The sequence below is a fragment of the Phragmites australis genome, chromosome 9 (genome assembly GCF_958298935.1).
Source record: "Phragmites australis chromosome 9, lpPhrAust1.1, whole genome shotgun sequence".
Lineage (NCBI taxonomy): Eukaryota > Viridiplantae > Streptophyta > Magnoliopsida > Poales > Poaceae > Phragmites > Phragmites australis.
Window position 1 is genome coordinate 19,889,368 of NC_084929.1, and position 22,982 is coordinate 19,912,349.

Genomic DNA, 22,982 nt, shown 5'->3' on the forward strand with positions numbered 1-22,982 from the left:
CTTATGTCTGTTAAACTTCCTAGGCACACATAAGCCTTACTTGGTTTTTTCCATTAAAACTGGGTGTGACAGAGGTGATATCAGAGACATATTAACTGTAGGACCACAAGCCTAAATAGAATGGTCTAAACCCATCGGAGCTTTTCCTTAGTTCTCATACTTGCCTCTTGCTATCCATAAGGTTATTTCTTATATCCCATCTCCTTTTTTTTAGATGGTTCGCCAGCTGCTCACCGCCCGCAACTCAACCAGAGGACGTCCACCCATTCTTCAACGTGTTCTAACCGAAGAGGAGATTGATCATCCCACTTTCCGTAACATGGACCTCGTTCTCGACGTCTCTGAGAGTGATGGTCTTCACGCTGGACACCTTCCTCGCTTACTGTGGGGAATACTTTCTGGATTTGGACATACGCAGAAGCCAGTCTACAGGGGAGTTAAGAAGCAACACTCTCGATATGTAGAATGGAAGGTCGAAGTCACTATCTATGACTACGAGCGAAGCCAAGATGAAGGTCTGGATGTTCGTTGAGTTGTGGGCATTCACTCAGCAATGGCCCCGAAAGCAACCTTCACTGCTGGTGTTCGAGATGCAGCTCATCAAGCCATATCCCGTATTCGAGATCAATACAACAGCAAGATAGTCAACTCTTTTTATGCATATTGTCCCTGGAGAACTCATGGAAGTAATGAACCGTTCGTGAAGCGTCTCTTTGGAGAAAACCCCAAGCTACGTGAACAAGTTGTGCTCACTGTGGCCTTGGAAGATGAACTAGACTGCGCCTTATGGGAGATGGGAGATGTTCGTAATGCCTTGCTTTCGTCACTACACTTCTCGAGGATGAACATGATGCCAACCAAAAAGGATCTGAAGATGAAGAAGAAGACCTGTCTATCCACTCACCCCCGCACAAGAGGATCTATCTCAATGCCCCCGCCATAGATGAAGATGGATCAGTCGATTCCTCTGCCTCAGGATCCCGCACTAGAGAGGAGTCCCAATAGTATAGTCTTTTAGTAGATCGTCTTAGCGTCGTTAGATTCGAGCGTCGATGTAATCGTTAAGGATAATAATATTGCTGAGAAATGTTATGGTGCTAAGTGTGTGATTTGGATCTTTTGTTTGAGTGTCGATGTAAGCTGTGGAATGCTTTGGCACCTTGTCCACAGACGCATCTTTATCATCTATATAATATAATATAATATAGTTGGGTTTCCTTAGTTAAATTCTTTCTAGTCTCGCTTATCTACTCCTGTCCCTATTTCCAACCCTAATCAGATGGTTAACACAAGGAGGAGCACCAATACCCACGAGGAGGACAACAGCAACCAGAATCCACCCCCACCCCCTCCAATGACCTTGGAACAATAGATGGCTATGCAGACTTAGATCTTGCAAGCTTTAGCCCGAACCATGGTGCAGATGCAGCAGCAACAACCAAATCATGTTTCTCAACCGCATCAACCATCAAGACTTAGAGAATTCAAGAGAACTCAACCCCCAGTCTTCAGTTATGTAGTAGAACCTATGGATGCAGATGATTGGTTGAAGGGCATTGAGAGGAAGCTACAAGTTGCACAGTGCAACGATAGAGAGATGGTTCTTTATGCTTCGCACCAACTTGCCGGTCAAGCTTTGGACTAGTGGGAAGCATATTGCGCCGCACATGAGAATTCAACAGCTATTAGTTGGATGGAGTTCAAATCTAGTTTCCGCACTCATCACGTGTCATCAGGAGATGTCCATCTGAAGAAGAAGGAATTCATGAGCCAGAAGGAAGGACCAATGACGACAAGGGAGTATGTGACCAAGTTTACTCAGTTGTCTAGGTATGCTCCAAATGAAGTGGATACAGATGAGGAGAAGCAGCAACGCTTTCTGGAAGGTCTAAATGATGCCATAGAGCATGCCCTACTTCCTCAAGAGTTCCCCAATTTTCAAGCAATGGTGAACAAAGCTTTAGTGGTTGAACACAAGCGCCGTCAGCTGGATGAGAAGAAAAGGAAGATGTCTTTCCAAGGACAAGGAGGCAACACACGTTCCCATATGGCAACTCAAACGTCTCTGCAAGGCCCTATGTTATGTTCCAACAATCAATACATGACTCAGTCACAAGTCCTTGTTCAGCACTCCAACTATCAGACACCCCGTTCAACTCCACCAGCTACTCCTCAAGTCAAGAACAACCCAGCTACTCCTGGCCCAAACAAAGGATGCTTCTACTGTAGAGAGGAAGGACACTATGTGAATAAATGCCTTAAGAAGATGCGAGATCAGGCCAAAACCAGTAACACACCAAGGTCAACTTCAGCCCCAGCTCAGTCACGCAGTGGAAGTTAAAACCCTGGTCAGAACAATCATGGACAACCGAATTACATTCATGGGAAGGTCAACCATGTCACAACAGAAGAAGCTCACGATACTCAGGATGTGGTGTATGGTATGTTCCTCGTCAATTCTCGACTTGCATCTGTTTTGTTTGATTCTGAAGCTTCACATTCTTTCATAACTACTTAGTATGTTTCAAAGCATGGTTTGCCTATTGTTATGATGAAGAATAATATGCTTATTAGCTCTCCTAGAGGAGGACTAAGGGCAAAGTATATGTGTCCTAGGATGAAACTTAAAATAAGGGGGTAGACTTCCGAGCAAAGATAATAGTCTTGGAATCTAAGGGCATAGATGTTATTTTTGGAATGGATTGGTTAGCCAAGTATGATGGAGTAATAGAGTGTGCTAGAAGGGCAGTTCACCTAACAAATGGATATGGAACCAAAGTCAAGTTTGTAGCTACCATACCAGCAGCAGAGGATTGTTCTCTCAACCTACTGGAAGATGCACCCATTGATTAGATCAGAGTAGTTTGCAAGTTTCCCGATGTCTTCCCTAATAAATTGCCAAGTATGACACCAGATCGAGATATTCAGTTTGTTATTGAATTGGTACCCGGTACGGCCCCTATAGCCAAAAGGCCATATAGAATGTCCGCTAATGACCTAGCTGAGTTAAAGAAGCAAATTCAAGAGCAGTTAGATAAAGATTTTATCAGACCAAGTGCATCACCTTGGGGAGCCCCAGTTCTTTTCGTAGATAAGAAAGATGGTACCCGACAAATGTGTGTAGATTATAGAGCACTCAATGATGTGACCATTAAGAACAAGTATTCGTTACTCCAGATTGAGGATTTGTTTGATCAGATGAGAGGAGCCCGAGTGTTCTCCAAGATTGATCTAAGGTCAGGATACTATCAATTAAAGATTTAATCGTCAGATGTGCCCAAGACTGCCTTCAGTACTCGACATGGATTTATGAGTATACCTTCATGTCTTTTGGGGTGTACTTCTTCTCTAGATCAGCCATCTTGCAACCTCTCTACAAGAAATGCTCTGGTGAAGCATCCGGCATTCAGCCCTTTGAGCAATGGACCATCCGACGAGTATTAGTCCACTAGAGCCAGTTTGCACCATCTCTGCAAGAAAAGCTTCGGTGTTCACATCACTCCATCACCAAACCTTCAGGTGTTCACTTCAATTTTTGCCTCTGGCTTAAAATGCTCCGGTGTGAAAACTTCTTGAGCGCCAGAGCATCCGATGCGTTCAAATATCCCAGCACTAGATCATCTGGTGTGTACAATTTTTCTAGACTCAGAGATAAAAAAACGCCAACTCCATTTTTCTCTGCAACTTTGGTTAGTTGTGATCATAATTGCAGTACATAAACATGTTCATGCAATCCAACAAATCATCAAACCAAAACAACAACTTTGTCAATCACTCGTCACATATAAACTAAGGCATATTTCAACTTGGTTTCTCAAGAACGATCATGCTGTGATCGAACCAGCTCAAATGTCGCTGAAGATGTAGTGGGGTGCTCAACAAGATGATGATAAGTTAGCTTCCTTCCTAGTTCTGGTCTCCTCTAACATCGACCCACCACCACTCCGTTCACCACAACAAACAAGCGGCATGCACTGGAGGTGTTGCTCACCCACTTCAACCCCTGTCCGTAGGAGTGTAAGTCCAAGTCCTAGGCTTTTGCCGTTTCCTAGGTTCACATCTCCAGATGAGACCTCCTTGGTCACTAAGAATTCTACCCAGATTGAGCCAGCGTTAGGGTCGACATCGTGACGTGAAACTTGTTTGTCAAGATCTCTCCTTGTGACTGGGATACTTGTATACTCGGCGGCAGCGATAGGCCAGGTAGGATGCAGACTCTTCTTTGCAAGCTGAAGCTCCAATGATGTGGCATTTTACTCTGTCTCTTACATGTCTGTGGGCCGCACTTCCTTCATCTCTAGAGTCACCAAGCCGACGGATGGCCTGCATCCAATTCCACATATTAAAAAACGGCAGAAGAAAACTCTCCCACTGGATTTCATACCGAGGCAGAGTAGACACATTGTGAAAGTTGGAGTTTGCTCTCCAAGCTCCTTGACAAAGAAATCCATGAAGGCAATGATGTGTACGCTTGGTATCATCAGGGACAACAAGCACATAGATCAACATGCACAAGATAGCTATGCTAGATTGTTCGATCAACAGCTAACCAGAACTCACATCTAGGCCTTGGCGACACTCTTTGGATGGGCTGCCTTGGAGGATTGTGAGTGCCTGCAAGCTGATACGACCATAGTGCTATGCTAGCTAATGTTCGTCTTGGTTCTTATTTTTGTGATATCCATTGAATCCTTCTTACATTTTGATTTGGAATGTCCGCGGCTTAAACCCAAGCACATGACGGGACGTTGTTCGAGTTGTGGTTGACTCTGCAAGAATTGATATTGTGTGTTTACAAGAGACAAAATTGGCAAGCATCTCTCATCACCTAGTGTCATCCATGCTTGGTGCTAAGTTTGGTAATTTTGTGTTTCTGTCGGCTCATGGTACTTGAGGAGGTGTGTTCATTGCTTGGTGGTGTTGGGGAACGGGTTGGCTATGCTAGGCTAAAATAAAAAAATTCTACCGCATTCACCAGGAAACCATGCAAGTAGAAGATCATAGATCATTACCACTTGGCGTGCAGTGCAACAAAAGAACAGTTGGAGTAGATTGATCTAACGTCGTGCGCATCAAACTCCTCGAACAGCTTCTAGATCAGGTCCGTGATTAACCCCGCAAAGGTGATAACGCTCCTCGACCAACTCCGAGAAAGTGGTCATGCTCCTCGACTAGTTTTGATCAGCTAATCATGCTCTTTGACCAGTTCCTCGACCAATCACCGAGTAGATCTGTCGTGTCCTCGACCAGCTCTAAGTGGGCGCATTACGCTCCACGACCAGCACCGAGCAAGAATATCGACCAGCCGAGTAGTAGCGTTAAGATCTACACGCTGAGGATATCAGCGCCACAATAGCAGTAGCGCCTCTACGATATCCACACATACTGGGCGGAATTGCTGAACACCAATGTGCTAGCACCGCACACGCGTCTGGGGCTTTTGGAGGGTTGCAGCTAGGGTTTTAGCGTGGCTCTTTTTCTTTCCAAACTTCCCACCCCACGCCTCTCTTTATATAGAGCTTTCTAATTGGCTCCCATGTTGGAAGCCTTTTAGGACTCTAACACATCATGGATCACAATCCAATCAAACCTATATCCGAATCCAATTCGCATGCTTTGTTCCAACCCATTAAGCGTGTCACCTTTTAGGTTCATGTACAAATGGCTACGACTTGGAAACCCTTTCCAAACCGAAGTCAATAGCAGTCCCTAGCAGGACATGTTGACTCCCGAGTATGCACAAAGATCATATCGGCCGAACCTTGATATACACATGCACCGATCCCTTTGCCTCACGATACTAGTCAAGCCCAAGGCGAGATACATGCCGTCCTTATGATAGTTCAACCATTCACTCGATCAAGTAGTGAATTCATCATGATTAACTCTTTAATCATATTGGCATGGCCATGCACTTTCTCAATCCAACTACCTCGAGGGGCCCAGAGATGTCTCTCCCGTTCTAAAGGAGGGGCAAATTCTATCTTGATCGCTCACACCCCACGACATGTTTTATGACAAACCCGAAAAATACCTTTATACATAACCAGTTACGGAATATCATTTGGCAACCCCAAAGCATGTCACTACACATTTTGGGAATCAATGATGATATCATGTCTAAGGATCCTGCAGGTACACCATCTGAGATAACAACTGATAGCACATCATAAATAAAAATCCTAGTAATATCTCAAAGTGGGTCGATCTAACATCATGTTCTCTAACATGAATGCCCACATTATTGATTCAGTATCTCTATACCTATGATCCATGTATGAATCATCCCAATGATATTGTACTAGAGACCAAAGTAGAATAACATCATGATATAAATAAAGAGTTCCACGAACAAGTCACATACTTGCTAATCAATGTAAATGATAGTCATCCAAAGAATAATACATTATTCAGAAGTACATGAACATAGATGTGTGATACAATCATCTCTATGATTGCCTCTAAGGCATATCACCTTCAGGTGGGATGGGTGCTGCAGGGTCACGTCTTCGAGGATTGACACATATTCTGTCTCAGTCCAATTCAAAATTGTAGACAGGCAAAAGTGGTGGATTTCAGGAGTTTACAACCCTCAAACTGACACAGAGAAACTCCTTTTCCTTCAGGAGCTACACGATATCCACGCTCAGTGCTTGGGCCCTTGGGTCACGGTCGGGGATTTTAATCTCATTTATCATTCGAAAGACAAAAAGAACCCAAATGTTGATCGTGCCATGATGGTCTGCTTCCGGCGCCTGCTTGATGAAACCGAACTCAAAGTAATCCCTCTCATTGGTCACAAATATACCTGGTCAAACAAAAGAGAGTCACCTACGCTTGTAAAGCTTGATCGCGTCTTCTGTTTAGTTGACTGGGAATAAATGTTCACAAACTGTTTGCTCCAAAGTGCTACAACAAAGGCATCTGGTCACTATCTTTGCTTCTTGGATTGCAAGACATTGCCTCCAGCAAGCGATGATTTCATTTTGAAGCATTCTGGCCAAAGCTCGATGGTTTCATGGATGAGGTCCTCCGTGCTTGGACTACTACGCCGTCTAGGGACTGCCCAATCGAAACCCTTTTGATCAAATTGAAAGCACTTACAAGGGCTTCGCAAAGTTGAAGCCGAAAGAAGATCGGACACATTCATTCAGAGCTTCTATTGGCCAAGGAGATTGAGCATCGACTCAAGATCACCCAAGATTCTAAGCAGTTGATCGGAGATGAGCTATGGCTTCGGTGCAGTTTGAAGAAACATTGTCTTGGTCTGGCTTCACTAGAACACACGATAGCACGGCTCAGAGAAGGGGATGCTAATACTTCTTTTTTTCCATCTCCATGCTAAGCATGGCAAAAGAAAAAATTTCATCCCCAAAATTGTTGTATGATGATCAAGTCCTCACGAGCCATGAAGATAAGGAATGAACCATCTTTGATTTTTGTTCCAGCGTCCTCGGTTCTTTAGAACAATGAGCATTTTCGCTTGATATTGATGAATTGCAGCTACAACCACATGATCTGGAGCTCCTTGATGCACTATTTATGGAGTAGGAAGTTTGGGAAAGCATCAAACACCTTCCAGCAGACAAGGCCCCTGGGCCGGATGGTTTCACCGACAGATTTTACAAAAAGTGATGGCCAATCATCAAATGTGAAATCATGGCAACAGTAAGAGAAGTTCAATAGGGAAATGTTAGGAATTTGACGTTGCTAAACACTGCATTTTTAACCTTGTTACCAAAGAAAGATGATGCTATCCAAGCGAAGGATTACACGCCCATTAGTCTTATACATAGCTTTGCTAAACTTCTGGCCAAAATGATGGCTAACCGGCTTTCGGGTAGACTTCACTAGATGGTAGCTCCTAATCAAAGTGCATTCATGAAAGGTTGATGCATACAAGACAGTTTTTTGCTTGTCCAATAAACAACAAGATTTTTACACTAGCAGAAGGAGCCTCAAATTCGTCTAAAGCTTGACATTGCAAAAGCCTTTGACTCAGCCTCTTGGCCGTTCTTATTCGAAGTCCTCCATACTCTTGGCTTTGATCCAGTATGGCATGACATGATTTGTGCTCTATTGGCGACGTCTACTACTAAGTTTTACTCAACGGGGTTCTGGGAATCGAGCTCCAATATCGACGCGGGTTACGATAGGGAGACCCTTTATCTCCTATGTTATGTATCCTTGCGATGGATGTGCTTAACACCCTAATACACAAGGCCAGTGCTGAGTGTTTGTTGCAACCTTTGTCTACTTGAAACATTCAGCACAGGGAGTCACTGCTTGAGCTAGTTCTAGGAATGAGTTCGGGCCAGCAACTGTGACGAGTACTGTGGACTTTTATTTAGCTTTGCTAATTTGATTTCAATTATTGCCATTCCTTGCTACTAAATACTGCCTATCCAAGCTACATCTTCTCTCGATCAGAACGGTTTCTAGTGTATGATTCCACCTCCACCACCTAGTAGTCGAGAGGGATAATTTATCTTTTGTTATTTTCTATCTTCGACTAACCATGGCAGGAGAAGCATCGGATGCACAGGAGTGTGTTTCGAGGGAAGAACTCACAATGGTGTTGAATGATCATCGACAAGCTATTACTGACGACTTCGATAAGAAGCTTGCGGAGACAAACACTACATTGCAACGACTTAATGATAGTATTGCCATGATCAATACATGCTTCGATCGAGTGGTTAATCAGCCACCAAACTATGGGCGTGTGGATCCTCGTGGCGCAAACCATGAGCAAAGAGGAGTCCGTCGCAGATGATGAAATTTTGAGGCAAGAACAAGACGCCTTTGATGCATGACAACGGGACCAATTAAACTTCAACTGTCAAGGTATGAGAGGTAATAATTTGCAGCAACATAACCTATGTGTTAATATGATCTATTTGCTAAGGTTAAGTTTACCTGGAATAGAGTATGCATCGTTGGATTAGCGCCTATCACATGGAATGCTTTAAAGGTTGCTATGCGTAACAGATTTATTCCACCCTCTTTTAAATGTGATAGATCCATATAAGAATATTATCAGGAGCTACAAATTAGTATGTTGAGTTGTGATATTATTGAGGATGAAGAGGCTGCAATAGCACGCTTTTATGGAGGGTTAAGGCGTGAAATTTAAGACATAGTTGATTACAAAGAATACAATAGTATTCCTAGACTGTTCCAACTTGCGTGTTTGGCAGAAAAAGAATTGCAGGGACGACAACAGAGGACAATGAGCAATTTTGGAAGCACGACCACATCAAAATCAACACTAGGACAAGTCAAAATAGCCCCATATTCAGCTACACAATTTGCCCCCCCTTCTCGAGTAGGGCGCGTTCAGCAGTACCTTCAACACCGTCACACGCTCACGAGGTAAGCAAATCTGTAAGTGTGCAGGGTCCAGCCAAGAGGTCTTCTTCGGTTGCTTATACAGGCCGATCGACCAGGATTGTATGCTACCGATGCAAGGGAATGGGCCACGTCATGAAGGATTGCTCAAGTTAGCGAGCGTACATTGTAGTAGAAGATGGTGGATATGTAAGTGCTAGTTATGTTGAGGATAATATGCTCTTGCAGCTAACCATGCAGGTGATGAGGATGGACGTGAGACGGTATCGACCATGAGGAAGTGTTCGATGCCACTGCCACGGAGGATTATCAGACTCTCATTGTGCAGTGAGTGTTAAGCTCTCAAATGGAGCAAGCGGAATAGCTATAACACCACAATTCATTTCAGATGTTCCTCATAATCAAGGATTATCGTGTTCGAGTCATTATTGATGGAGGAAGCTGCAACAACTTTGTAAGTTCAGATATGATCAAGAAGCTTGCCTTGCCAACAAGAAACCATCCTCACCCTTATCATATTCAATGGTTCAACAATAGTGGTAAGGTGAAGGTAATGCAAACAGCTACGATACATTTTTCTATTAGTTCATACAATGATTGTGTTGATTTCGATGTAGTACCCATGCAAGCATGTTCACTTTTGTTAGGACGACCATGGGAGTTTGATACTGATGCAACACATCATGGTAGAAGTAATAAGTACACTGTTATGCATAAAGGAAAGAAAATAACTTTTCTACCTTTAACCCCTGCTGAAATTGTGAAATGTGAACAAGAGATAGTTGAAAATAAGAAAAAAGGGTTTGAGAATGAATCTGAAAATCAGCAAGTAGCGGAAAACGTTTTTCCACCCAAAAAGGAGAAAGCAACAACAACTTCTAAGTCCAATGGAATTAGACTAAAAGGATGTGTTATGCTTGCTACTAAATCTAACATTGCTGAAATTTGTGATAATGAGCTGTCATGCTATGCCTTGATATGCAAAGATGCTTTGTCTCCTGCCGTTGCCAACATTTTGCAGGAGTTTGTGGATGTATTTCCAGCTGAGGTACCCCAGAGTTACCATCTATTCAAGGGATTGAGCATCAAATTGATTTGATTTTGGGAGCAACTTTGCCAAACCGTGATACATATATAACCAACCCGGAAGAGACTAAGGAAATTCAGCAACAAGTCCAAGATCTATTGGGTCTTGGGTACGTACGAGAAATCCTTAGTCCTTGTGCCGTTCCTGTTCTTTTGGTTCCTAAGAAAGACGATAGTTGGCGTATATGTATTGATTGTAGAGCCATCAATAATATTACTATAAGATATCGTTACCCTATCCCTAGGTTAGATGATATACTTGATGAGTTGAGTGGTTCTATAATTTTCACTAAAATTGACTTGCGAAGTGCATACCACCAGATTAGAATGAAATTTGGAGATGAATGGAAGACTGCATTTAAAACTAAGTTTGGTTTGTATGACTTAATGCCTTTTGGGTTAACTAATGTACCTAGTATTTTCATGCGTTTGATGAACGGAGTTTTACATGTTTTCATTGGGAGATTTGTGGTGGTTTACTTTGATAACATCTTGATTTATAGCAAGTCATATGAACTACACTTTGATCACTTACATGCTGTTTTTAATGTTTTAAGAGATGCATGTTTATTTGGTAACCTCAAAAAGTGCATATTTTGCACGGATAGAGTCTCTTTTCTTGGCTATGTTGTTACTCCACAGGGAATAGAGGTGGATGAAACAAAAATCAAAGCCATAAAGAGCTAGCCAACTCCTGAGACTATTACACAAGTGAGAAACTTTTATGGTCTTACGGGTTTCTATTGGTGATTTGTGCGGGATTTCAGCACCATTGCTGCTCCATAAAATGAGTTGAGAAAGAAAGAAGTAGTTTTTAAATAGGGACCTACACAAGAACAAGCATTCAAGTTGTTAAAAGAGAAGCTCACCCATGCTCTATTGCTCCAACTCCCTAATTTTGGTAAGACCTTTGAACTAGAATGTGATGTTAGTGAGATTGGAATTGGAGGTGTGCTAATTTAAGAAGGTAAACCTATTGCTTATTTTAGTGAGAAATTAAGTGGGCCAAGTCTGAATTATTTCACTTATGATAAAGAATTGTATGCTTTAGTTCGTGTGCTTGAAACTTGGCAACATTATCTATGACCAAAAGAATTTGTTATACATTCTGATCATGAATCACTGAAACATATTAGAAGTCAAGCTAAATTGAATAAACAGCATGCTAAATGGGCAGAATTTATTGAGTCTTTTCCATATGTCATAAAACATAAGAAAGAAAAGGACAATGTGATTGCGGATGCGCTTTCTAGGCGTTATACCATGTTATCTCAACTTAATCATAAGATTTTTGGTTTAGAGACTATTAAAGACTTATATACTGTTGATTTAGACTTTAAAGAAGTACTTGAACATTGTAAAGAAGAAAAAATATGGAATAAATATGTGCTGAATGATGGATTGCTCTATCGTGCTAACAAGCTATGCATTCCAGCTAGCTCTGTTCGTCTTTTGTTGTTGCAGGAGGTGCATGGAGGAGGATTGATCGCATATTTTGGAGCAAAGAAGACTGAAGATGTGCCGGTTGCTCATTTCTTTTGGCCAAATATGAGACGTGACGTCGAGTGCTACGTGTCACATTGCACCACTTGCAATAAAGCTAAGTCTCGTTTAAATCCATATGATCTTTACATGCCTCTTCATGTTTCTAGTGCACCTTGAGATGATATTTTCATGGATTTTGTTTTAGGATTGCCTAGGATAAAGAGGGGGAGGGATAGCATATTTGTAGTTGTGGATAGATTTTTTAAAATGGCACATTTTATACCTTGTCATAAGAGTGGTGATGCTACAAACATAGCTGATTTGTTTTTCCGGGAAATCGTTCGACTACATGGAGTACCTAATACTATCATCTCGGAACATGACACAAAGTTTTTGAGTCACTTTTGGAGATCACTTTGGAATAAATTGGGGACGAAGCTACTGTTTTCTACTACGTGTCATCTCCAGATCGACGGTCAAATAGAGGTTGTCAATCGTACCTTATCAACCATGTTACGGGCTATTCTAAAGAAAATTTTCAAAATGTGGGAAGAGTGTTTACCACATATTGAGTTTGCTTACAATAGGTCGGTACACTCCACCACCAAGATAAAGTTCATTCCAGGTAGTTATGGATTTAATCCCCGTGCTCCTATTGATTTACTACCTTTGCCTACTTTTGAAAGACTTAATTTAGATGCTAAGAAACGTGCTGAATTTATTCTTAAGTTGCATGAAACCACTAAAAAGAATATAGAGAACATGACTAAAAAGTATAGGATTGTTGGAAGTAAATGTTGGAAGGAAATAAATTTGAACTAGGTGATTTAGTTTGGTTGCATTGGAGGAAGGATAGGTTTCTAGAACTAAGAAAGTCAAAATTGATGTCTAGAGCTGATAGACCATTTAAGACAATTGAGAAAATCAATGACAATACATACAAATTAGAGCTACCTGTAGATTTTAGGGTTAGTCCCACATTTAATATTTCAGATTTGAAGCCCTACTTGGGAGAAGAAGAAGAGCTTGAGTCGAGGACGACTCCAATTCAAGAGGGGGAGGATGATGAGCCCATGGCTCTTTCGGATACAATCAATATCGACAATAATCCTCAAATCATATAAGGTCCAATTACAAGAGCACGTGCATGACAATTAGACCACCAGGTTAACTCGTTTCTCGTTGTTCATGCTTCCTTGCATGGATTCCTACTAAATTCGTGTGATGTTTTATTGCTTAGGAACATGGGATAAGCACCACAACCTTACCTAAACATTACCCCTCGAAGGTCAAGTCTACTCGGACTCGAGGCTGAACTCTAGTCGTGGTCGTGGTCGAGTCACAGGACAATATGTCAGTAAAACAGGCATAACTCTCTCATACGAAATCCGTTTTAGACAAGCTTGGACATTTTGGAAAGCTTACGATGAGCCCTTAGCTTACGATGAGTCCGTTTTAGGCATCTCGAGCTTTTTCCCCAACCCGTCGATGCAGGTGCGATGCGGTAGTGCCCTAGACTGATGTCAAGCCGCCATTGCCGCTCCTCGTCCAAGCTCGCTGGCCCGCCATTGACATACCGCATTGTTGTCACCGACCTACCCTCAAGCTTCGCCGATGACTGCTGAGCACGCTGGTGCCCTCGCTTTTGCTCCCTGGCCAATGAAGCACTGCCGCTGATGAAGAATCGAGAGTCATCGCTGGCCATCTTGCCGCCAGCACACCTCGTTGCCTTCCCGGAGTTGCCAATGCCCTAGGTGAGTTCGCCGCCCTCTTGTGAAGCTTTTTTGCCGCTCACTATCGCCGCTGCCATGTTGGAGCTCAAGTCCGGCAAGAATTCCGGTCGTGCGCCACCACAGAAGCCCAACTGCTGCAGTCCTATATCGCTAGAGCCAACCAAGAGACCGGAATCATCCCTAGCCATCCGATCTTTTTCCAATGGTATTGATTAAAAGAACCGCATACCCTTTCTCTAGCCAATCTAATGTCGCAACGTGTCCAACTTAAACCCAATCAACAATTTAGCCACGTCATCACACCACCTCACCCTGCCATGACAGCAAATCCACTGATGTGTCAAGCCACCTTAGCCAAAACACCCAGTTAGCTTTCTTTTTCTTTTATTTGTTTTAATTGTTTTGCTGATGTCATAAATAATGTATATCAATAAATAGTTTTTCTAGTGTAAAAATAATAATAAATTAGGGAATTAATTTCTAATAATGTTTAATAATGTTCTATATGTTTAATTAATTGTGTTTAATAGTTTTATAATTCTATATATAATGTTTCCTTAGTTGAATAATTCAAAAAAAAAATTCTCCACAATAAAAATAATTCTATAAATAGGATAAAATCTGAAATAGTTTTGGTAATGTTTAATAATATTTTTATAATGTTATTTAGCTATGATGACTGTTTTTATGTAGGTCAAAAATTAAAGTAAATGCTAATAAATCCTAGAAAGTACTGGAAAGTCATAGATGGCTTTGGAAAATAATAGAAAATTCCAAACAACATAATTTCATCGGTAGATAATCTCTTTAGTCCTGTTTTAACCATAAGAAAATCATAACTTGTCAACCGTAGCCCCATTTTGACTCGTTCTTTCGCCGGATTGTCCGAAAAAGCGTCATCTTGTGTGTGATGATGTTTGTTGTGTGATAATTGGTTCTTTTTTTTATCTTGGTGTTTATATGTTGCCTTTTCGCTTATTTTCGCGAGTAGACAGCAACGTTTTGAAGGAGCTAGAAGTACTTCAAGACTAAGACTTCACTGAAGACCCAATTGAATCGAGCGAAGGCAAGTTGTGTTCTTGATCATATTTATCCCAGTTTTACAAATGTTTTGTTTGATAAACATGCATGCTAATAAATTGTTGGGAATCCCAAGTGTTAGGCTTTACCCTAGTTCTTTCATTATCATCCTTGTGGATGAGGACATCCAGAAAGGATAGGCAAAAGATGAAAATATCAAAGGGATTAAAGAGAATATTAAAGCAAGCAAAGCTCTAAAGTTCTCAAAAGACAAGAAAGACATGGTATGGTTTGGCAAGCGTATCTGTGTACTAGACCAGAAAAAACTTAAGGAGATAATCTTAAGAGAAGTCAATGAGTCAGCTTACTCTATTCACCCAGATAGTGCCAAGATGTACCAAGATCTGAAGGGCCGTTATTGGTGACCTAATAGGAAGCGAGAAAAGAAAGCCGAGTATGTGGCAATTGTGATGTGTGTTAGCATATGAAAGTAGAATATCAGAGAACAGCAGGATTAATTCAGCCTCTGAAGATACTAGAATGGAAGTGGGAAGAAATTTAGATGGATTTCATAGTCAAATTACCTCGTACACAATCAAGCTATGATTCAATATGGGTCATTTAGATCGTCTCATGAAGGTAGCTCATTTCATCCCGGATAAAACAATCTATAGAGGAGATAGGTTAGCAGAGCTATAAATATCTAGGATTGTGTGTTTACATGGAGTTCCAAAGGGAATAGTGTTGGATCAAGGGACCCAATTCACCTCAAGGTTTTGGCAACAACTCCATAAATCATCACCCACAAATGGATGGGTAGACAGAAAGAATAAATCAGATACTTGAGGATATGTTGCGAGCATATGCTCTTCAAAATTGTAGCAGTTGGGACAAGAAATTGCCATATGCATGGTTTTCGTATAACAACAATTATCAGTCTAGTTTACAAATGATCCCATTCGAGGCATTATATGGAAGAAAGTGTAGAACATCTCTGTATTGGAGTGAGACTGGAGAAGGTCAAATGTTTGGACCAAGTATACACAAGGAAGCAAAGGAACATACAGGGCAATACGAGAAAAGTTAAAGGCAGTCCAATCCAGACAGAAGAGTTATGCAGATAACCGTTGCCGAGAGTTAACCTTCGAGGTTGGATATTATGTGTATCTCAAGGTCTCGCATCTAGGATATCTTAAGGTTAGAGGCAAGTTATCACCCAAGTACATTGGACCATTTAAAGTGAGTGCCAGATGTGAAGAGTGGCTTACCAGTTAGCATTGCCGCTCAAGCTGGAAGACGTGCACAATGTGTTTCATATATCACAGCTAAAAGAAGTGTTTGCGAGTACCAGAGGAACAGTGACCCCTGGAAGAAGTGGAACCCCAAGAGGAATTGGCTTATTCAGAATACCCAGTCGAGATTTTGGAAACGGTAGAGCGAGTGACTTGAAGGAAAATCATGTGTATGTGTAAAGAACAGTGGAGTCACCATGCTGAAGGTGAAGCACCAGGGAACAAGAAGAAGAGCTAAAGGCAGAGTACCCTTACCTGTTTGGAGATTAGCTCGAATCTCGGGGATGAGATTCCTTTAAGGGGGTAGGTTTTGTAACAGCCTAAATTCTTAAAACCAGGAAAATTAAAAAAACTTTTTTCGAAGAAAATAAAAGATTTTACAAATAAAAACCCTAAGTGTCTATGTGAGCCTATATGCATATACATAAATGTGAGTATGTGTGCTATATGTATAAATACATATATACATTGAGGGCTATGTTTTTTAATAAAAAAATATCTATATATATACATTTGTGTATACATAATTGGTTGGTTGGTTGGTTGATTGATTGTTTTTGTGAAGTTAATATATTGTATATATGTGATATATATGCTATATATATATAAATATACATGTGTATATACATGAGAGAATATAGAAAAGAAAAGGAGAAAGCTTTTGAGTTGTTTTGGACCGAAGCCCACCTCTCTCTCTTCTCTCTCCTCTGTTTCAGCCCAGCCCGCCACCATCTCCCTCTCCTCTCTCTTTCTCTGGGCTACTTCCCAACCCCTCGGCTAGCCCGAGCCAGCCCTTTCCTTCCCCGCATGGGCCAGCCGGAACCAGCAACTGCCGCTCACTCCTCTGGGCTGTAGCAGCGTCCGCTTGCTGCCGAACACGCACCGCGCCATCCCGCCTTTGCCCCGAGCCGCTGATGTGCGGGTCCCGCATGGCATGCTTGTCTCTCACCTCAAGCTGGAGTCTGACTCCAACTCAAGCCCATGCAGTGACCGTAAATCTTTGTCAAACCAATCGGGAGATCTTCCAAAAGCTCATAGAATCGAGACCACGTGAACCCCACGACCTGCTACCGCCTTATCCCCAACCGAATCGAGTTTAAACGAGGAGTATGAGTTTAGATTTGTGCCGCCGCCACCATAATCCCAACCGTACTTGGCCCGGCCTATCTAGACCTTTCCGCCTATAAATAGCCACCCCTACGCCCTCCTCGGAGCATCCCAAGCTTTTTCCCCAACCCGTCGATGTAGGTGCGATGCCGTAGCGCCCTAGCCCGATGCCGAGCCACCATTGCCGCTCCTCATCCAAGCTCGCCGACCCGCCATTCCTGTACCGCATTGTTGTCACTAACCTGCCCTCGAGCTTCGTCGATGACTGCTCAGCACGCTATTGCTCCCCGGCCAACGGAGCACCACCGCCGATGAAGAACTGAGAGTCATCGTTGTCCATCTCGCCGCCAACACACCTCACCACCTCCTCGGAGTTGCCAACGCCCTAGGTGAGTTTGCCGCCCTCTTGTGAAGCTTTTTCGCAACTCACTATCACCGCCAGCGTGTCGGAGCTCAAGTCCCGCAAGAATTCTAGCTATGCGCCACCACAGAAGCTCGACTGCCGCTGTCCTTTGTCGCTAGAGCCAACCAAGAGACCAGAAGCGTCCCTGGCTGTCCAATCTTTTTCCAATGGTCTTGACTAAAAGAACCACATACCCCTTCTCTAGCCAATCTAATTTCACCACGTGTCCAACTTAAACCCAGTCAGCAATTTAGCCACGTCATCATGCCACCTCACCCGGCCATGACAGCAAATCCGCTAATGTGTCAAGCCACCTCAGCCAAAAAGCTGAGTCAGTTTTTTTCTTTTATTTGTTTTAATTGTTTTGCTGATGTCATAAATAATGTATATTATGCAATAAATAGTTTTTCCAGTGTAAAAATAATAATAAATTATGGAATTAGTTTCTAATAATGTTTAATAATGTTCTATATGTTTAATTAATTGTGTTTAATAGTTTTATAATCCTATATATAATGTTTCCTTAGTTGAATAATTCAAACAAATATATTCTCCACAATAAAAATAATTCTATAAATAGGATAAAATCTGAAATAGTTTTGGTAATGTTTAATAATGTTTTTATAATGTTATTTAGTTGTGATTAATGTTTTTATATAGCTCAATAATTAAAGTAAATGCTAATAAATCCTAGAAAGTACTAGAAAGTTATAGATGGCTTTGGAAATAATAGAAAATTCGTAACAACACAATTTCATCGGTAGATAATCTCTTTAGTCCCGTTTTAACCTTTAGAAAATCATAACTTGTCAACCGCAGCCCCATTTTGACCCGTACTTTCGCCGGATTGTCCGGAAAAGCGTGATCTTTGTTGTGTGATAATTGGTTCTTTTTGGATCTTGGTGTTTATGTGTTGCCTTTTCACTTATTTTCACGAGTAGACGTCAACGTTCTGAAAGAGATAAAAGGACTTCAAGACCAAGACTTCACTGAACTTGTGTTCTTGATCATATTTATCCTAGTTTTATAAATGTTTTATTTTATAAACATGCATGCTAATAAATTGTTAGGAATCCCAAGTGTTAGGCTTTACCCTAGTTCTTTCCTTATCATCCTTGTCGTCTTAGTATGGTTTTAGGTTATGGAAGGGTAGATGATGCTTAGCCTTGCTTTTGGATGGTAATCATGATAATTGTTCCACAAATTGGATAATGGTCCTATGCAACAATGATAAAATATGATGGAATCATTTTTGTAGCAACATGGTATAGAGATTTGAGCATGTGGTATAATAGGATGTATGGTTTAGAAAGTGGTAGTCTTGCTCAAATCTAAGGACTGGTTCGTGGGGTGATATTTCTGCGTTTATAGTATAACCACAATCCTGGTATGGGTCACCTAGCCAATTAATTTGCTACTCTCAGCATAGTATAGACCAGGCTGAAGAGCAGTGAATGGACGATGTTTTGGGATATAAAAGGGGCAAGAGGGGGCTTCCGTTGTTGAGGTGGAATCACGCGATGGTGAAACCTTAGCGGGTAGACATGTGTTGAGAGGAGCATTGTAAAAGCTTTATAATGATCTCCTAGCCACACACCTTGGATGTATGCAAGTGTCTAGCTAACACGGGCAAAATGGAGACTTAGTCACCTGCTTGCGGGTGATGAAATCATGACTTGTAGGTAAAGCACAACCTTTGCAGAGTTAAAACTGAATATTTAGTCATGCTCATGGTCACTAATGGCGCGAAAAACCTACCATGATTATAACTTAATGGTTTAGTTAGTGTGGTCAGTTGTGGTAGTGGGAACCATAGTTGAGGTGTGGGTCAATCATGATGGTGGGAATGGTGGTTGAGGTGGGTTGTCTTTAGTTTAACTTTGATGGTGGGAGCTATGGTTGAGGTGTTGGGTGTTTAACCTTGGTGGTTAGAACCTTGGTTGAGGTGGTCAGTTGGTTAAGTCAGGATGGTTAGAATCTTGATGTGGTTTGCTACTAACTCAATTATTATTGCTTTTCAAATTGTTTTACTTAAATGTTGTTTTCTGCAAAAGAGCCGAAGGAGTTTTATCCTTGTTAAAACCTTCATATGCATATATTTCCTTCACAACTTGCTGAGTACGACATGTGCTCACACTTGTTATAACCAAAACACTTAGTTGGGAAAGAATTGGAAGACTTCAAGGAAGTGAAATCTTGGGAGGTGTTCTCCGTCGAATTCTTCCTGTGGAGTTATCAGTGAAGATGAAGACTACACTTAGGATCCGATGCAGAGTTAATGGTTCTTTGACCCTTGAATGTCTTTTGTAAGATGTTTTGTTGATTAAGGTATGGATATTGTAATGATTATCATCAATGAAGTCACTGTGTGTTGAGATTGATTCCTAGGCTCAGCACATAAAAGAGATTGGTTTGTTTCTTAAACCGGTCTCGACAGTTCATGTGGTGCTAACCTCTATACTGGGTTATCATGCCATCGCAATGGACCTTCCAAAATGGCCAGTCAAGACGGTTGATAAAATAAGCTGTGGATTTCTCTAGAAGGGGAAAGAACAAGTCAATGGAGGTCACTGTATGATTTCTTGGGCAAAAGTTTGTAGGCCATCGGAGCTTGGAGGACTTGGCATCCATGATCTCACAACCCTTGGGTGGGCCTTATGAATAAGTTGGTTGTGGCTTCAAAAAACACAGCCGGACATGCCTTGTGCAAATTTAAAGTGCCTATCCATGCAACTGTAAAGGCTCTCTTCTCAATTTCGGTGGTTTGTTTGGTGGGTAATGGCAGCACCACTTTGTTTTGGACCAATAGATGGCTTTAGGGACAGGTGATCTCTGATGTTGCCCCCAATCTAGCAGCCTTAGTCCCTAGGCGGATTGCTAATAAACGCATAGTTCAACAAGCTCTTCTTGGTTGTCTTTGGGTTCAAGATATATGAGGAGCACCTTCCATTAGTGCTCTCACAGAACCTAGATGTATGGGATATCTTGGCTGATATTGTGCTTTAGCTAGAGGTATAGGATGAACACTGATGGAGGTTTACAGAGTCTGGACAATATTCGGCCAAATCAACATACAAGACCTTCTCTCATGGTGACTATTCATGTTGAACCATGGAAACTCATCTGGAAAACTTGGGCTCGATGAAGTGCCAATTCTTTCTATGGCTAGTTGTCCATAATCGTTGTTAGATGGCCGATCGTTTGGCTAAAAGGGGACTGCCTCATCTAGAGAGATGGTCACTTTGTGATCAAGCTGATGAATCCATTCAACATATTGTAAGCACATGCGTCTTCGCAAGACAAGTTTGGTTCCTTCTGTTCATACAATTCGACCTCCCAAATGTTTCTCACCAGATGATGTGTTTTTTTAGTGATTAGTGGGTGAGGACATGCAACATGATTACTAAACCGATGAAGCATGGGTTCAACTCATTAGTGATTCTAGGGGCTTAGTTGTTATAGAAGCACTGTAATGGTTGTGTTTTTAAGTGTCCACAAAGTCATGTGCCAATCTGGAGATTTGGTGTGACATAGGTGCTAAAGGTTTGTTACAACTCAATGTGAGTAGATATTGGCGCAGTTAGTTGTCGTTAAGGTCATTTGTTTCAATTCATGGAAAGTTTTGTAAACTTTCTTAAGCGGATGTGTTTGTTTGGGTGTACTTAAACCTTTTTTTCTCTTAATGCAATGATACATAGCTCTCCCGCGTGTTCAAGAGAAAAAAAAAACTTGGTTAGCTTGGCATCCACTTCCGAAATTCACATTAATTTTTTTTTTCCTTGAGCCAGCACTGAACTCTATAGACGCCCACATCAAGTCCTACGCTACCACAGGACCAGTTGTCCGTCAAACTCAACTTGGACGGGGAAGTTTCTTTTGGGGAAAAAGTTACAACTTGAGCAACAATTCTAGATTCATCAATTGGGCAATGCTTGACGGAGTGTCAACTTCCAGGACATGATCAACATCGCATAGCTGTGTGTGTTGGAGAAAAGACGGGGGCAGCAAACGAGGGCTACTGATGCGTGACGAGCGCAACGGCTGTATATGTAGATTTTACCAATTCAAGGAATTCTTAGACTCTTGGAGCTTTCCATTGTATGCACTTTCCAGTTCCTCCTGCAAAATGACGTGGCCAAAAACCGAGACTTGTGTGCCTTAAAAAAAAATGGCACAACAGCCAGATAGCAACGAACTTGTTGTAAGGGAATGCCAAAGCAGGACCTTCGAGCATAAAACCACATGATTTTAAGTGAAGAGAGCTTGACTTAAAACAAGCAAACACAACTTTTTTCTTCAGTAAGCAAGATAAAATCACATGAGGGTGGAAGAGATCATCTCATGTTTGGCTAAGTTTCTACTCGTAGCTGATATTTTGCAGGGTTAGATAAGTATGGATGGAGGCGGCGCGTCCATAGAAATATAACAGGAAAGATTGCTCATACCTTGCACGCTTTCAGCAATGGTTGCAGAAAGGAGGTTCTGAAAAACCTGATTGATTTCTCAAGGGATGTTCTTTCCCAGCCTGCTGTGACTCAGAGGATTGTGAAGAGGGGATTAGTTTGATTTGTACTAAAATGACGATTTTTGCAATCAAACTACAAAATGATAACACAAAACACAAATTAATCAGTTACTATTGTCAGAATCTGTCTGAAAACCAGCAGCATTGAGCTCCCATAAGAGCTGAAGACGTATAGTTGTGTTAACAATTCAGCATAATACCGTGATGATTGGATCCTGGAGGCAACACGGAGTACCACGACCTTGCTATCCCTTTTACGGCCGATACAAAGGCCTTTGCCAGTGTCGCGTCGTCTCCTCCAGCGGATTCAACTGCCGCCTCGAAACTCATTATAAACTCTCTCGGATCTGACTCTTCATCAAACATTACCACTCTAGACATTTTGAAGCCCGAAGGCCACAACTGGTTCTGCAAGCCAATGGAGAGCGGAGACTCTGGATCACCTGCGCACGACCATCGCCTAAGGTCCTGCGCCGGTCGTGTTGTGATTTCTGACAGAGTCATGTGGCGAGCTGTTTCATCTGCGCGATGCAGCATATCAATCTCTTCTTGCATTTTCTCCAGTGTTTTTCTGGCTTCTTCTGCTCGCCAGTGATATTCCGCGGCCTTCCCACTTGCTGCCAAGCTATCCAGCATATGCTTTTTCTGCGCAATCTGCCTCTCCAATTCTTTGGCTTCTAGCCTGACTATTCTTTCCTCCTTTATCTCATCTTCGTCTTCATATTCTCCGAAATTACCTAGGTCATCCCACTCTTCTTCAACATGCGCCTTTCTTCGCTCTTCAGCTGAAGCCTTGAAGCGGGCATGAACATTAGCTTATGCGCCTCGCACTACTGCTGCATCTTCTTGGATGGCCGCTTCATGGCTGTCTCGTTATCGCCCAGGGGCGCCACATCAACACCATTGTGTTGTTGGCGGTCGCCGAAGGCTCCTCCGGTCAAACCATTGCTCGGGCCCCGCATCGTCGAATGGAGCGTTTC